We start from the raw sequence: 18589 nt of genomic DNA on the forward strand, positions 1-18589 counted from the left end.
TGCTATGATCGTAATGATCCCTCTTAATGTTTGTTCAATAAAAGTTAGGTGCACCCATTTAGAACACCTAAAACCAGTCCTAAATACCTGCACCTAACCTTGGTGCAGATCGGGTGTATTCTGAAATAATGCGCATAGTTTTTTGAAGCACCCATGGCCATGCCCCCTTTTCAGTTGCATACATTAGAATTTACACCTAGAAAGTTGTGCATATAAATTCTAATTAAAGCCAATAAGTGCCAGTAATCAGTTAATTACCAGTTATCGGCACTGATTGGCTTGTTAATTAATTTGTGAGCGCAATGTGGCCAGCGGCTAAATTAGCATGCACACATTAAGGTGCCATTTATAGAATTTGAGGATATTTTATAAAATGTGCATATGCATCAATTCCTAGTAGCTCATACAAGCACAAAGCTACCTGCCAGAACTTTGTAATAAAAGCATATAGCAAGGATGTGAATTCTTTAGCATGCTTTTGATTCATTAGCACACTTAAATGACTTAATTGATTTAATGTCCATTAACATTTGAATTAATGCACATGTAGATAGTGCATGCACTTAAAAAGTTCTAACGTGTATTAAAATGTTTTTTCACTAACACAAATTTGTGAAAATTGAAAATAAAAATCTCTGAAAACCCTAGGAAAAGGCCAGACTTCTGAAAACATACCAAAAATGTTTTCCCTGTGCACTTTGCTACCACATAGCACAAATGCTGCCTTTGTAAATTAAAGCCATGCAGGAGCTTTGAACATTCTCTCCCAGTCAGTTTGTCACCCTCTGCTCTTGTGTGGCTTTTTCTTTAATGTTCTGTGGAGGGTTTGTCCTGCTTCTCCTTTTTCGTCTTTGTAAATTAGTCACAACACGTTCCTATATGCCTTCGCTGCATATGCACCCTGTTGTAAAATTGCCCTCTTATGATATGCATTTTATAATAGTTTTGAAAACAGACACGAACAACATTAGAAATGTATATCAACACAATAACATTCAATCAGGTGTATCTATAACAAGTGATCTTTTAGAACAGTCTAATTACTCATGATACATTTTGAAACAATGGCTACCTTCTTTCCAGTGGTAAGGACAAAAACATCCATGTGACACAGTGTAGAGATAGAAATAATCATAAGCTTGAAAACCTGATAATAACCCTCATTTCCTCATTCTCGCTTTGTGGGTCGTTTCATAAACAAACCTCGTTCAATGAAACAGAGAAAAACTGTGGAGGATTCACCCAATATTCTAGTAAATAAAAAACATTTAAAAATACTTGTTAAAAATGATCTAAAAGTCATTATAAAAGCATCTACATGTATAAATAGCATCATTTGTATATCTAGATCATATACTTGTGCAAATAACAATGTTTAATAAGTTGTTCTTTGTACATGTACATCCCTACATGTAGAGGTTGTAAGGAGGCATGGCAGCGGAGTTGTTTGGCCATAGTCACAAATAGATATGTATTACCTGTTTTACAATAGAATGCATGTCTCTTAAAACAATTTCCATATCGGCTTTTGCACTTACCCCAAAGCACATGCAAGTGCTAACTACCTGTTTAGATCTGGGGTCTAAAGAATGAGACAGGTGCAAAATAATCATCAGTGCACCTACCTGACACCCATCCTTAAATGCCCCAGATCCCCCCCTTTCTCTCCAGCAGAACAAAATTAACCCCCAACCTCCCAGACCCCTCCAAAATCACCATTTGCTCCCATCAGCTCTTAATGGTGGTTTCCATAGTGAGAGCAGGATCAGTGACACGCCTGCCCCATCAACCACACCTAGAATATTGTATCATCACTGCATCTCAAAAAAGATATAGCAGAATTAGAAAAGGTACAGAGAAGGGTAACAAAAATGATAAATGGGGTGGGACGACTTCCAATCTGTTTAACTGTTTTGAAATCTTGCCAGGTACTTGTAACCTGGGTTGGCCACTGCTGGTAACAGGATGCTGGGCTTGAAGAACCTTTGGTCTCTCCCAGAATGGGATGGGCCAAAATATATCCCTAAATATTTAAATTTTTTTGGTGACTATTGAAAATAGTATTTGCATGCATTTTAGAGGCATTGTTTCAGTTTTTGTAATGTTTAGCTTGTAACCTGATATCATAGCATATTTATTGATAATGTCTAAAGTATGTGATATAGAGTCAGAGGTGGTATACAGAAGAATATCATCTGCATATGCTGAGACCTTAGCAATTACAGATCCACAGTGTACTCTTTTTACATCAGTTGAGTGTTCCAAAGGGTTCCAAAGCTATACTGAATAACAAAGGAGACAGTGGACATCCTTGCCTTGTACCACGTGTTAGATGAAAAGGTGCTGATAACAAATTATTAATTTGGACTCTAGTGGTAGGAGCTGTATAAAGTAATTGTATCATGTTTATAAAGGATTGATGAAACCCAAACCATTTCAGTAATCATAAGTACATAAGCATCACCATGCTGGGAGAGACCAAGGGTCCATCGAGCCCAGCACCCTGTCACTGACAGCGGCCAAAAGAACAAGCAATTTGTCCCGCCCTTCCTAGAAATAGTGAATTATTCCCTCGTCCATTCAATGTAAAAAAGAAAAGGTGGGAATATGAGCCAGGCAATCCAATAACTGGACCCAAAATGTAGTTTAAAATAAACAATATTTATTAATTTTCAAGCAAATGATAATAAAACAATTTCCACATTAAAAATGACTCGACACAACGTTGTGTTTCAGCCAGATGGCCTACATCAGGAGTCTAAAAACCAAAAACAATAACAATAAGAACATAAACAAGATATACAGTGATGTATCGTCCAGTAAAGAGGAACATATAAATTATAGAATATCAAAACATGACCATGTTGATATAGATGCTGAAGGACAGATATTGAAAACAAAGATAATTGCCATGTTAATATAAATACTAAAAGGAATATTTTGAAAAATACTAAAAGACATATTTTTAAGTAGTAGAAAAATATATATTTTTAAGTGGCAAAATCATATTTTTAGAATGTCAAAAACATTACCATGCAAATGTAGATAATATAAATAATATAAATACCGGAGGACAAATATAAAATAACAAACCGTAAATTAAAAAGATAATTGCCATGTAGATGTAAGTAGATGCATAAAAAAAGGTAACACTTACATAAAAAATAAATTGTAGGATGACAACACGAGGATAATTACCAATAGTAATATTAGTGACTATAATGCAAGTTATAACTAAATACAAATTGTAAAATATGACATCTATAAAACCACTTGTGTTATCTTCAAAAACATCATCAATTATAGTTATGTATAAAGTATGGCTTAACATACTTTATACATCTGGCCGAAACACAACGTTGTGTCGAGTCATTTTTAATGTGGAAATTGTTTTATTATCATTTGCTTGAAAATTAATAAATATTGTTTATTTTAAACTACATTTTGGGTCCAGTTATTGGATTGCCTGGCTCATATTCCCACCTTTTTGTTTACATTTGACGCTTCGTGGGATCTATTGAGTTCTCCACGCTCGTGGATTCTCTTTAGACTCGTTCATTCAATAACATTCTATGGCCTTTTCCTCCAGGAAGCCGTCCAACCTTTTTTTGAAGTCTGCTAAGTTAACCGCCTTAATCACTTTTTCTGGCAGCGAACTCCAGAGTTTAACTATGTGTTGAGTGAAGAAAGATTTCCTCCGATTCATTTTAAATTAACCACACTGCAGCTTGATCGCATGGCCTCTTGTCCTAGTATTTTTGGAAAGCATAAACAGACGCTCCACATTGACCCATTCCATTCCACTCATTATCTTATAGACCTCTATCATATCTCCCCTCAGCCACCTCTTCTCCAAGCTGAAGAGCCCCAACCTCTTCAGCCTTTCCTCATAGGGAAGTCGTCCCATCCCCTGTATCATCAAAAGACAAATGACCATTAAACTCAATCAAATGTGTTTTTGGCATTCAGTCCCAGGGCAACTGTTGGTTGTGTGATATCGTTGGTGTGCTACAGCCTAGTATTGTCACTGGACAACCTTCATGGCATAAAACCTGATTGGTCCAGATGTATAATTTTTGGCAAAACTCTTTGCAGTCTGGAGGTAATGAGCATCGTGAAAATCTTTGCATTAACATTAATCAGTGATAGGGGCTCTGTAGTTTAAGACATGCAAAGGGTCTTTATTGGGTTTAAGTAAGAGAATTATGGTAGCTTCTGTTATAATACCAGGTGTCTCTCCAGAGTCTATTAAGTGTTCAAAATAAGAGTAAGTTAGGTACAAGGCTATCCTTAAATGTACAGTATAACTCCACTGATTGGACATGAGAGTTTTTAGCCACCATTGTACATACTGCTTGCTTGACTTCTTGCAACATTATTCTGCATGATAGAATAATATTCTGTGCAGAGATGGTTGGGTGTGGCAGGTCCATTAGGAATGGGCTGTCAGCATTGCCCTGCGGCAGCCGCTAGGGCAGTTTAGTAACTGGGTGGATTAGTGTCTTATTTTATACTAAGAGTAAAGAATACAGGTATGCAGTTGCTTATTAATTGGCAAAAGTCAGGGTCATTGATCAAGGCACTAGTACATTTCCATGATTTAGTCTTAGGCTGAGTGAATATTGGTTTAAAATTTAGTGTCACTGCGATATTGTAATTTATGAATCTTAGATTCCATGATGAATTGAACCAAGGAGTGACTGATGAGGAAAAAATCCAAATGTGAGTACGAAGAGTGAGGATTAGAATAAAAGGTAAAATCCTGATCGTTGTGATGCAATAGTTTCCAAGGGCCAATCAGTTTCATGTGAAGAATAATTTCTTGCAAGCTATGCTATGCTTTGGTTTTCTTATAAGGAACTGTTGATTTCCTGTCTATTTCAGGATTAAGGTTTAAATTGAAGTCACCACCTAGATGGGAAAGAGCCATCGTTTGTAACGGTATCAGCCACTTCTGTAAAAAACAAAAAACACTTTGGATCATCTGTATTAGGACCATAGATATTCATGGCTATTATGGTTTGACCCGCTGTATCAAGTTTTGCTTTAACCCATCTCCCATGAGTCAACAGTATGAGATAATTTAAGATTAGGTGTTTTCTTTATGAGCACCATTTTTTTTAACCACAAGCTGGCAAATAAAGTACAGGTAGCAATCAGTTAGTGCATAATTTAGTAGATTCAATGCAATTTAAATGTGTTTCTTGTAGGAATAAAAGGTCTGGTTTAAACTTGGCAACATTGGATAAAACATTTTTGGAAACTCTTTTACATTCAATGTACAACATGATAGAGCCATATTTGAATGTTTACGTGGCTGAACATAGGACCCAAAGTGGTGAACTGGATTGGAAACTAGTTGACCAACAGGCTGCAGAAGGTGGTGGTAAATGGAATTGGCTCTGAGGAAAGGAAGGTGAGTAGCAGAGTGCCTCAGGGGTCAGTGCTGGGGCAGAGGTGTTGATGCCCCTATACAAGATGTTGGTGAGGCCCCTCTAGGAGTATTGTGTTCATTTTTGGAGGCTGTATCTTGCTAAGGATGTAAAAAGACATGAAACAGTTCAGAGAAAAGTGACAAAAATAGTATGGGGTCTGTGCCACAAGACATATGAGGAGAGACTTGATGACCTGAAGATGTATATCTTGGAGGAAAGGAAAGACAGGGGTGATATGATACAGATATTCAAATATTTGAGAAGTATTAATATACAAACCTTTTCCAGAAATGGGAAGGTGGTAGAACTAGAGGACATGAATTTAGATTGCAGGGGCCAACTAAGGAATAATAACAGGAAGTACTTTTTCATGGAGAGGGTGGTAGATGCCTGGAATGCCCTCCCACTTGAAGTGGTGGAGATGAAAACAGTAATGGAATTAAAAAATGTGGGATAAACACAAAGGAATCTTGTATGGAGGGCATAGAACTAAACAAGCTTAGCATGGCAATACCAGTAATTGAGAAGCAAAGCCAGTCCTGGGCAGACTTCTATGGTCTGGGCCCTGATCGTGGCTTGACAGATTCAGCTTTAGTAGTTGGAGAACAAGGCAAGTGCCGGGCAAATATCTATGGTCTGTGTACTGAAAATGCCCTGTCTGTGCCCGGACAAATCAAGATCGAGTATGCATATGTAATGTCACATCATAAACTTATACCATAAGGTATCTTGTTGGGCAGACTGGATGGACTGTATGAGTCTTTATCTGCCATCATCTACAATGTTACTATGCAATAATTAGCTGCTGATTGGCATTAACAACCAATTATTGCTATAAGTAATGTTAATTGGCGCTAATTGATACTAATTAGTAATTATGCACATAACTACTACCCTTAGTCAGGATTCTGTATATTGTGCATTCAAAATCCTTAGCACACAACTGCAAGTGGGCATGGACCTGGGAAGAGCATGGGTGGGTCAGGGGCATTCCTAGCACTTACAAGCACATGTTACAGAATACTAGCGTTTATGCACCTAACTGCCTCCATTTAGGTGTGAACATTTATGCCAGCCCTTGAGCTAGCATAAGTGCTCATGCTCATGTAAATGTGGGCTTGCGCTATAGAATCTGCACTTAGTGCACATCATCCCGGCATCTAACTTTAGGTGATCTATTGAAAATTATCCCTATGATGTATTAAGGTTTGAAGATTGTTTCAATGTGACAATAACTTCATCTGGTGTAGCACTGTTTTATTTATTTAATTTTATTTATTTGTTGTATCCCACATTTTCCCACCTATTTGTAGGCTCAATGTGGCTTACATAGTACTGGAGAGGCATTAGCAGACTCCGGTGTGAACAAATACAAAGTGATATTGTGGTAAGATAAAGTTCATGTGGCACAGCCACATTAAGGAATTGTACAGCGGAAGGGTTGTGTTATGTCCATTACGTACTTTAGTTTTGTTGTGTTGCAGAGATCAGACATTTAAGTTGGATCGGTAGGGTATGCCTTTTTGAATAGGTTGGTTTTTAGTGTTTTCCGGAAGTTTAGGTGGTCGACGTTGCGTTCAAGGCTTTTGGTAATGCGTTCCACAGTTGTGTGCTTATGTAGGAAAAACTGGATGCGTAAGATGATTTGTACTTAAGTCCTTTGCAGCTTGGGTAGTGCAGATTTAGATATGTTCATGTTGATTCGGATGTATTTCTAGTTGGTAAGTCAATCGGGTCTGTCATGTATCCCGGGGCTTCAACGTAGATGAAGCACTCATTGGATTTTCAACATACAGAGTATTACCACGGTGACCAAATAGTTTAGAGACAGAATCTTATTCAGATTTGACTTAAGAGGAGATAATTGCTGAGTGGCCTAAACAATGTCATACATTTCTTCCTCTAGCAAAACAAAATAACACAGCATTTCCAACTTCCAACTTCCAACCTTCGAAAGCTAATCAAGAAATGTATTAAGTTATGTCCAATAAAAAAGGTATCTTATTTTCTTTTCCATGTTTTATTTTGTTTGATTTCTATTGATAACCTTTAAGAGTGGACTAACACGGCTACCACACCTCTCAACTTCATCATGTAATTGCACAATATGGCAATGATGCAAAATAATTTGTTTTACGTGGTTGACATGTGTACAGAGTGGAAGAGTACAAACTATTCTAGTCTCAGCAGTTATAGTTTTACTGTAGGTTGTGAAAGCAAATCTCTGAAAATCATGCTTGCTTGCTTCCATTTTTTTTAAGGATATATTTGTGGTAGCAGCAGTAGCATGCAGTGACCTTTACAACAGGGGATTCAGTAAATGGGCAAAACATCAAGAGGGGCTCACGGCACCAACAAAGCACCTCCAACCTCCACAAAACAACAAGTAGAGCTTGGCAACTTCTACACAGTATTTCCACCCTCTCAAAAATAACAAGAGGTGCTTGGCAGCCCCCCAACACCATACATGGGATTTGCGTAACAAGACGTATGAGGAGAGACTTGCTGACCTGAACATGTATACCCTGGAGGAAAGGAGAAACAGGGGTGATATGATACAGACGTTCAAATATTTGAAAGGTATTAATCCGCAAACGAACCTTTTCCGGAGATACGAAGGCGGTAGAACGAGAGGACATGAAATGAGATTGAAGGGGGGCAGACTCAAGAAGAATGTCAGGAAGTATTTCTTCACGGAGAGAGTGGTGGATGCTTGGAATGCCCTCCCGCGGGAGGTGGTGGAGATGAAAATGGTAACGGAATTCAAACATGCATGGGATAAACATAAAGGAATCCTGTTCAGAAGGAATGGATCCTCAGGAGCTTAACCGAGATTGGATAGCAGAGCCAGTAGTGGGAGGCGGGGCTGGAGGTTGGGAGGCGGAGATAGTGTGGGGCAGACTTGTATGGTCTGTGCCAGAGCCAGTGGTGGGAGGCGGGACTGGAGGTTGGGAAGCAGGGATAGTGCTGGGCAGACTTATACGGTCTGTGCCAGAGCCGGTGGTGGGAGGCGGGGATAGTGCTGGGCAGACTTATACGGTCTGTGCCAGAGCCGGTGGTTGGGAGGCGGGGATAGTGCTGGGCAGACTTATACGGTCTGTGCCCTGAAGAGCATAGGTACAAATCAAAGTAGGGTATACACAAAAAGTAGCACACATGAGTTGTCTTGTTGGGCAGACTGGATGGACCGTGCAGGTCTTTTTCTGCCATCATCTACTATGTTACTATGTTACTATGTTACTATGAGGCATATTTTCAAAGCACTTAGCCTTCCAAAGTTCCATAGAAACCTATGGAACTTTGGAAGGCTAAGTGCTTTGAAAATATGCCTCTATATATCCTACTTTTGCAAGAACACTAAGAAGGGCTTGATGAGTCCAACTTAACACTCCTACTGCAATGAAAAATAACCAGAGGGACTTGGCAGCCCCGACATAATAATTCACTCCCCCAGTGGAGATAGTGGGACTGGGTGACTCCAACAAAATATCCCTACAAAAACACCACTTGTATTTCTTCCCAATCCTGTTTCCCACTGTAATCTCTACCCAACAGATGTTTTCATTCCTTTTCTGTCTTATCCCTTCTCCTCACTCTTGTCTCCCATTCTTTCATTGACACTCCCTTATCCTGCTGTCCACTTACCTCCTTCCTCTTCCCCCATCCTCTCACTCCCACTACCTTCTTTTCCTCCTGTTGCCATATCCCCTTGCTTCCTATTCTGACCTTATTGTATACTCCCCTCTCTGACCCTATCCCTTCACTTCTTCCTTCAGTTCCCTGAACTTCCTGCAATATGTCCATCACACCTTCTTCCCCTCCTTTTACTCCTCACTCCCTTCTTTCTTTCCATCCTGCCCTGTGATCTCTTTTTCCCTTTTGCCACCTCAAACTCTTCCCTCTGTAGCCCTAACCCCTAGCCTGAGATGGAGATGGAGGAGTAACCTAATGATTAGTGCAGTGGGCTGTGAGCCTGGTGACCTGGGTTAAATTCCCACTGCAGCTCCTTGTGAACTTGGAGAAGTCACTTAACCCTCCATTGTCCCAGGTACAAAAACTTAGATTGTGAGCCCTCTGGGGACAGAGAAAGTACCTGCATATGATGTGTACAGTGCTGCATATGTCTAGTAGCACTATAGAAATGATTAGTAGTAGTAGTAGTAGTAGTAGTAGCCCACGTACACTTTGCCCCATTCTTTCTCTTACCATTCCAAGACCCCACCCCACCCCACACTCACCTCTTTGTGTCCATTGCCCCACCCCTTCTCTCTTTTCCCTAAGCTCTCTCTGCCTCTTACCTGACCACCCCCCCCCCCCAAAAAAAAGGCATTGGACTTAATAGGTCTCTTTTCTCCTATCTCTTTGACAATGATGACCAAACCTCTTTCTTTCTCAATGGCTTTTGGAGATGATGCGGCAATTGCAGGGTGGGGGTGGAGGTTTCAGAAAATATATGAAGAATGTGGAACCTGAGCTTCCCTTCCCTTAGCTTTCCAGAGCTGGCACCCCTAGTCTTGCACTATTTATTTATTTAAGAACATTTGTATCCCACATATTCCCAACATAGCAGGCTCTATGTGGCTAACAACATTTATGGAAGGAACAACATAATAATACAATGGCGGAATAGAGAGCAAGGAACATTTAGGGGGGGAGACAACAGGGAGGACAGATGCGGGACAGCAGGGAATTAAGTAGCAGAGGAGTAGGTTTTTTCACATAGATAAGTTTTGAGAAATTTCTTGAATTGAATGTGGTCGGTAGTCTCTTTTAACGCTGGAGGCAGAGCATTCCAGTAAGGACTCATGAAGCAGAAAGAGGAGGTGAAGAGCAATATATATCTTAGATTCTTGCAGTTAGGATAGTGGAGATTAAGATAAGTATGTGGCGGTTTTTTGGAGTTTCTGGGAGGGAGGTCAATCAAGCTGAACATATAACCCGGAGCATCCCCGTATACGATCTTGTGGGTTAGTGCACAAATTTTGAATTCAATACATTCCTTTGTTGGGAGCCAGTGGAGCTTCTCTCTTAAGGGTTTAGCTGACTCAAACTGAGATTTGCCAAAGAGCAATCTTGCCGCCGTGTTTTGCGCCGTCTGGAGTTTCCGTATGGTATGTTCTTTGCATCCAGTGTAAATCCCATTGCAGTAGTCAAAATGGCTCAATACTAGAGAGTGGATTAGAGTCCAGAATAGGTCAAATGGAAGGAACTGTTTGACAGGTTTCAGTGACCGTATGGAGAGGAACATTCTTTTTGTGATAGATGAGACTTGAAGGTCGAGGGACAGGTGGGAATCCAGAATGACCCCAAGTAGCTTCAAATGATCTGCAATGGTGATGGAGTAGTCTGGCGCAGGAACCATGCCTGGGAGGCTTTATTGAATGGGGAGGAGAGAACGATGCATTGGGTTTTTTCCTTATTAAGTTTGAATTTGAAGGCGTTCGCCCAGCTTGTCATGACGGCAAAACTATTCTGTATTGCATCTGAGACTTCAGTTAAGGAAGATCGGAAGGGAATGTAGAAAGTTACGTCATCTGCATATATGTACGGGTTCAGGCCGTGGTTGGATAGGGCCGTAGCAAGTGGAGACACCATAATATTAAATAGGGTTGGTGACAGGGGGGAGCCCTGAGGGACTCCACAGTGAGGACTCCAAGGTGGCGAGGTAGAGGAATGGACTTTGACCTGATAGGATCGATAAGAGAGAAATTCTCTGAACCACTGTAAGACATAACCTCCAATGCTGAATTCAGATAGTAGAGTAAGAAGGAGGTCATGGTCCACCATGTCGAATGCGCTGGACAAATCAAATTGTAGAAGTAAGATGTTTCTCCCAAGAGAAATTTCCTTTCTAAAGTATGAAAGGAGAGTGACCAGTACTATCTCGGTACTGTGGTGAGTCCAGAACCCGGATTGGGAGGCATGAAGTATAGAATATTTATCCAAATAATCAGTGAGTTGATAGTTGACCATGCTTTCCATAGACTTTAGTAGTGGAATTGTTGCGACAGGGCGGTAGTTAGATACTATGCTGGGTTTGGACTTCGGGTCCTTAGGGATTGGTGTAAGGAGAATGCTACCATGGTTAATGGGGAAGTGCCCTTGCTGCAGCATGAAGTTCAGATAGGAGGTGAAGTCAGAGATAAAACACTCTGGTGCCGATTGCAGTAGGTAGTTGGGACAGCTGTCCAGTTTGCAGTGTGTTTTTGAAGACTTGCAAATGGCGAGGGAGACCTTCTCAGTTGAGACCGGGTCAAAGGCAGTCCAATAGCGGTCAGCTGGACAATGTTCATGCGGGGGCGCAAGGTCATTGAGGAATTCATCTATGCTGGAGATGCACTTTTCCATACCTCATTGTTGCATTTTTTAAATATATTTTTATTGTTATATTGACTTTCAATCAGCTTGTTATAGATTGTAAACTGCTCTATTTACTCTGAAGTGTGATATACCAAAATGTTTTCAAATAAATAAATTTGGCTTATTCACCCTTCTTTATGTGAATGTGGTATTGTGAGCAAGTGTCGGAGCCCATGGTTTGAACATAAGCAACCTAACCACAGCTCAGAAGCAATGAGTATCTCCTATTAGTATAGTTTGGGTTCAAACACAAAAATAAGACTGCGTTTCTTTTCTTTTCTTTTTTGTTTTGGGTGGAGGGGGGACCTCTTTTTGCTATCACTAACAACTAGGAATTCACCCCAGGCAAAAATCAGTTGGCAGTGACAGCATAAATTATTTCTACTTTAAACACCTTTAAATAAATCTTTAAATGCTACCGTTGTTGTTCCTGGATATTCAATACCAGGCCATATCCAGGCTTTGGCATTGAATATCTGGTTTATATGGAGCCAGCTAACGCATAGCTGGTTACGTTGATATTCAGAACTTAAGCGGCTAGGGGTTTAACATATAACAGGAGCTCTCAGCCCAGACTTTGGAGCACACCCAGCCGATCAGGTTTTCAGGATTTCCACAATGACTATACATGAGATAAATTTTCATGCACTGCCTCCATTGTATGCAGATATCTCATATGCATATTCATTGTGGGCATCCTGAAAACCTGACCGACTGACTTGGTGTGTCCCGAGGACTGAGTGGAGAACCACTGACATATGAAAATAGCACTGATTTATACAGTTACTCTGGCCAGTTACTGTAAGTGTTAATATTGCCACTTATCCGGCCAACTGCTGACTCTGCCCCCAGAGTGCCCCCAAAATATTTGGTTTTCACTTAGGTGCTAACTGCTAATTTTCAGTGAAATAACCGATTAAGTGCCACTGAAAATTAGCAGATAGCCCTGAACAAGCGATTTAACAGGTCAGTGGCTGGTTAAATCATCTTGAATATCAACCAGTAAATGAACATCTAATTTAATATTTTTATTTGTTGCATTTGTACCCCACATTTTCCCACCTATTTGCAGGCTCAATGTAGCTTACATAATACCGTCAAAGGCGTTTGCCCAGTCGGTTGATAACAAATACAGGTTGTATAGCATATAATATCATTTATCTAACTATTTTAATATCAATTATCTAAAATTGTTTTTTAAAGGTGTCTTACTTCTCAACATCAAATAAAGTAAGAGTAAATTTTAAAACACACTTACCAGTACCAGCCCTATGTTAATCAGCTCACTAACATCACCAAACTTGATGTGAGCAACCAAAACTGCTGTAGTATCTCACTGCCAGTTTGAAGGGAAATTTCCTGTGTCTCATGCGATGGACAGCTGAATTCTGGAGATGAATTTTATTTATAAATGAGTATTAGAGCAGTCTTTAAACTTTGAAATCCATAATTAAACAGAGAAACAAAATCATAGGAAATGATGGTAGATAAAGGGAATGGGGCTTGATATACCGCCTTTCTGTGGTTTTTGTAACTACATTCAAAGTGGTTTACATAGTATATACAGGTACTTATTCGTATCTGGGGCAATGGAGGGTTAAGAGACTTGCCCAGAGTCACAAGGAGCTACAGTGGGAATTGAACCCAGCAGTGGCGTAGCCAGAAGGCAATTTTTGGGTGGGCCAACAGGTTGGATGGATGGGCACCTGATATGCCCTGCCCACGCCCCTACTCCTACCGCACACCTACCCCACTCCCAATAACTTACAAATCCATGAGTGAATAACTAATTCAAATAGGCACAGTTTTCAGGCTCTCTTAAAAGTAGCTAAAGCCATCCTGTTCATTTGAAGCAATTTATAGATTTGAAAAAAATTGTCATGAAGCCTGTTGGATAGTAGCAGTATTGACCTTATAGTGAAATGGAATAATTATAAGTGGATAAAACTGTTAAGCATTTCTTTAGTTTTTGTTGCATATAGATCTCCCGTGTGAAAACGGCTCTTGTCCCCTCTAATTTGTGGTCTAATATAGGATGCATAATTATGTTTCTTTAACTAAAACATTTTCTGTAATTCTGTTTTATTTAAATCTGAATTTCCTTTTCAAGCGTGATGAAGGCTTGTAATTTAAAAATGATAAAGAATTAAAAAAAAAAAAAAAGTAGCTAAAGCCCCAGCAGAGAAAAAAAAAACACCCACACCCACACAACACACGATAAGCCAAAATAAGTCACCATACTAAAATACAATGCTGCCTCATTATTCTCCAGTAACAAGTCACTTTTCCTTTGCAGCTGTTTTCAGCAAAAACATAAAGGTAACCATACTGGGTCAGAGTTGCCATCTTGGATGCAGAAAGTATAAAACAAATAAAAAACACAAACCCCCACCACCAGCAAAACTAAAACAAACCAACTTTTACTTGTAGAAAGGTTTGCTGCTTTCGTTCCTCGGCAGCACTGCGATTCACACAGGCACTCCGCTCCCCTTTGCCGCATCTAGCCGGCCCTCTCTGTGCACTTCCTGTTTACGTAGGGCCAGATGGACACGGTGGGGGGAGCAGAGCTGCCTGTGTGAATGGCAGCAGTCAGAGCGCTGCCGGCGACAGGCGAAAAGAAGAAATCTGCAGCAGTGGCTTACCTAGTGTATTTGACACCTGGGGCCGATCATTTTTTAACACCCCCCGCCTCTATATGAAAAAAATATTTTTAATAATAATCCACGACTCACACAACAAGGGTGTACCTAGGAAAACAACCAAAATACAGAAGAACACCTAGGAAAAGGCAGCATCTTAAACATTGCAGTGAGCACTAGAACATCAATACACCAATTGTAAAACTACACAAGACATTAGTAAAAATGATCCTGCCAACACAAAACCATGTCTTTTTCACATAGAACACAGATACATCCTCACCAAGTATAGAATAAGTAACCACAAACTAAAAACAGAAATATGTAGACAAAAGTTAAACTGAACCCCCAATAAGTCAGATTCTGCATACAATGCAACACCACAGAAACAGTGATGCATGTCCCCTAGTTCTGTGCAATATAAAGACAACAGATGTAAATTTGAAAAAACTGACAAATACCAATCACCACTTTACAAATTAACAAACAGAAATAAAACAAAAAAATGGAAAATAAGATGATACATTTTATTGGACTAATACATTTTTCAATTAGCTTTCAGAGGCCAATACCTCCTTCCTCAGGTCAGTATGTTACGGTATCCTGTCTTGACCTGAGGATGGGGTTTTGGTCTCTGAAAGTTAGTCAAACATGTATTAAAATTAGTCTAATAGAAAGATCACCTTATTTTCATGTTCTATTTATCACCACAACTACAATCTCTGGTTTCTGCTTTCCTCATCTTCTCTTCACTCTCTCCCTTCCATTCAGCATCTGCCCTTTCTCTCTCCCTTCCATGCAGCGTTTGCCTGCTTTCTCTGCCCCTTCCATCCACTGTTGAACTCTCTTCCATTCTGTCTGCCCTCTCCCCCTTTCCACTGGTGTCTGCCCGCTTTCTCTGCCCCTTCCATCCAGCATGTGCCCCTTCTGTCATTTTTACATAATGCATTCCAACATCTCCCCCTCGCTCCATCTTTATTCTTCTCTCCCCATCCATCTTCTGCTTTTCAGTATCTCCTGTATATTTTACTTTTCTCCTTCCCCTGTGGCCTGGTATCTCTTTCCATCCTTCTTCCCCCTTCCTCTGAGGTCTGGCATCAGTCTGTGCCTCTCCACCCCCTCTTCCCCTTCAGTCTAGCATTGCTTTTCCTCCTCTGTCCACCCTCCTTTTCCCTTCCCTTGAGGTCTGTCTTTGTTCTCCCTCCTCTCTCCACCCCTTCTTCCCCTTCAGACTGGCATTGTGTGATCTTCCTCCTCTCTCCACCCCCTTTTCCCTTTCCCTGTGGTCTGGCTGACATCGCAATGCTCTTCCACCTCAGCTCTCTCCACTGCTACCCCGCTCTGAAACCTCCAAGCTTTCCAGCCCCACTGGCATGCAGCATCAGCGATGTAAGAGCTGCCTTTAGCCTGCCCCGGAAGCTTTCTCTGTACAGCTTCCCGCGTAGTCGGGACGTTGTACAGAGGAGGCTTCCGGGGCTGGCCAAAGGCAGTGCTCATGTTGCTGATGCACGCTGCTGGAGGTCTGTAAGTTTAAAGGTGGAGCGAGGAGGGAGAGCAATACATCGCACTAGTTGGAGGGACAGGACACTGGAACGGAACCATCATTGCAGCAGCACCAGCACCGAGGGACGTTGGGTGGGCGGGCCTGGAGAGAAAGTGGCTGGGCCCGGGCCCACCCAGGCCCGCCCGTGGCTACACCCCTGGAACCCAGTTCCCCAGGATCAGAGTCCGCTGCACTAACCACTAGGCTACTCCTCCACTAAAGACCATATGGTCTATCTAGTCTGGCCATCCATACCATCTTCTATCCCTTGCTCTCCCTATGTGCTTGTCTCAGGCTTTTTTGAAGTCAGATACAGTCATCATCTCTACCACCTCCACCATGAGGCCATTCTACACATTCACCAATTTTTCTGTAAAGAAGTATTTCCTTAGATTACTTGTGAATCTATCCCCTTTCACCTTCATCCTATGCCCTCTCAGTCCAGAAAGCTTTCTCACAGTTGAAAGAGACATTCCTCCTGTGCATTCACAGAGATGTGAAAGTTTCCCCCCCCCCCCCTGATTTCTTCCACCACTGCACATAGGTCACACAAATATGATTTATATTCTTCAAGGACAAGCAGACCATCGTTTTCTTACAACTGGATGATATCATCTGATGGAGCCCGGTGGGGATTCTGTCTAGCAAGATCAAGAACTTTCCAGTAGTGTCACACTGCACATTCGCTGGTGTCTTCCTGTCCAACGTGCGAATGCGTGTCCTTCAGTCTTTGTTTTTCCTCACAGTGCATTTCGTACTTTCTAATAGTGCCTTCCCATGCAAGTTTTTTTTCCAGTCCATTAGGATAATTTTTCCTTTTTCTTTAGTTTCCCTTTAATTTCTTTTGCTTTTTTCGGCCCTTAAAGTTTTTTTTATTTTTCACATATTGCTGGGCCCTTTTAGACCAGAGCCCAAAACTCAATTTCAACACAGAAGTCTTGTGAGGATGCCGCTGTAAATCTCGTCAGCCATTTTTTAAAAAGCAGAGAAGAGGAGAGGATCAGCAGAGGGCAGGAAAGAGTGGGGATCTTTCCTGCCCCGAAGAAGCCACTAGACTACCAGGGTGCCTCGAGCTATGTGCGGGAGAGGGCACCCAGGGTCGGAGGGGAGATGGATAGATGGAATCGGAATTCAGAAATCAGGATGGCAAAAAGGGTGAGTCTCTGTTTCTCTTTCCTTGCGCTGCCATCATTGCTGTACACTCAAAATAAAGCGAGCAGACCTATAAGCTGCTACATTCACATTGTTGTTCTTTATTGTTGGTGGCATTTTTATTTAATTTCCCTTATATTTTCAAACATGCCAGCTTCTGCAACATATGGATGTACACAGAGGAAGTATAATGACGTTATAACTTTTCATAGGTAGAGTAGTAATTTGTTATAAATCGTAATCAGTCTGTCATTTGGAGGGGCTGGTTATAGGGACACCCTAGCACTGTTATTTTCATGCAGACATGTTTTTTCTCCTGGTAAAGGGCCACTAAAACAGACGTGTTATGAGAATCAAGTGCTGAACATTCAGAGTTTCTAACTATTTACTTATTTATGACATTTATATCCCACATTAAACATGAATTAGGTTGAAACCCGAGAGCATTTAAAATCTTTGTTTTTTTCTTGTGCCTACATCAAAAGAAAAAGATGGCATGTGGGAACTTGCTCCTTTTGTTTTGTAAATTGAAGTGGTATATTATAAAAATGCACTTGCCTTTTTCACAGAAAGGTACTGAGTAATTAGGGAAGACTTTACTTCATGCAGAAGTTTTGTCCAGCACCAGCTAAATGTGCCACTATTAGTCACCAAGTTCAGACAAAGTTAATTGTTCAGTAGAAAATAAATCTGTTGCCTCAGGCTGCTTGCTATGTGAATATTCCATCACTGTTTCATTATTGCTACCAAGTATTACATATTAAGGGCACTTGCTTTAAACTTTGTTTTAATTCATTTTTCCAGTCCTTATCCAGTCCTTACATGCACGTGGTTTTGCTTTTTAATCCCAAAGGTGAATCCTAAGGATGATTGAACAGTTAGGTATAAACTGTGTTGTTTCTGACTTTACTTGTTTTGGAATTTGGACTGCTTTGGGTCCTGTGCTGATCTGTACATCTGCTGTCTACTGCTTATAGAATCTGGCTTTCTTGTGGGGGGGGGGGGGGTGTCAACGTGACTGAGGCACGGCAAGGGTTTGGTGGGCTGGGTGCTGGAATGGAGGAGATTACTTACGGTGGGGATGGATGGGGAACTGGCTAGATTCCCCACGGGGACGGATGGGGACTGGTTATATTCCGGCAGGGACAGGCGGGGATGGGTTTGATTTCTGTCCCCATGCAACTCTAGTTTGGACGAATTTAACTGTGGAGCTACCACTACAAATTCCACCTCAGGTGCTAACAATGGATCCATCCAACCTAGGATGGGGAGCTCATGTAGATGGGCTTCACTTATCCTACACAAAAACTACTTGAATGCCTCTTGCACCACTCTGAGTCTGGTTTGAAAACCAGCTCTGTAGGGGTTTGTCTCAGTGCAATTAGTGCTTATCATCACCATGTGGGAGGTAAGCCCATCTCTGTACAGCCTCTAGTTGTTCACTTTGTGTGAGGTTTGTT

At 41.1% G+C, this 18589-nt stretch overlaps 1 protein-coding gene across 3 annotated transcripts in view; it reads left to right on the forward strand.

Moving 5' to 3' along the window:
* GPR1 (G protein-coupled receptor 1) overlaps positions 1–18589 on the forward strand; it is a 55479-nt gene that overhangs the window by 21857 nt on the left and 15033 nt on the right. The window contains exon 1 of one of the 3 annotated variants that reach the window (XM_030210459.1): positions 17057–17132. The exons of the other annotated variants lie outside the window; for them this stretch is intronic. The gene's annotated coding sequence lies outside the window, so the exon portion shown is untranslated. Of the gene's footprint in view, positions 1–17056; positions 17133–18589 lie in introns of those variants that run through there. 3 annotated transcript variants of the gene reach the window in all.

Source organism: Microcaecilia unicolor, chromosome 7, assembly GCF_901765095.1.
Source record: "Microcaecilia unicolor chromosome 7, aMicUni1.1, whole genome shotgun sequence".
In the NCBI taxonomy this organism is placed as follows: domain Eukaryota; kingdom Metazoa; phylum Chordata; class Amphibia; order Gymnophiona; family Siphonopidae; genus Microcaecilia; species Microcaecilia unicolor.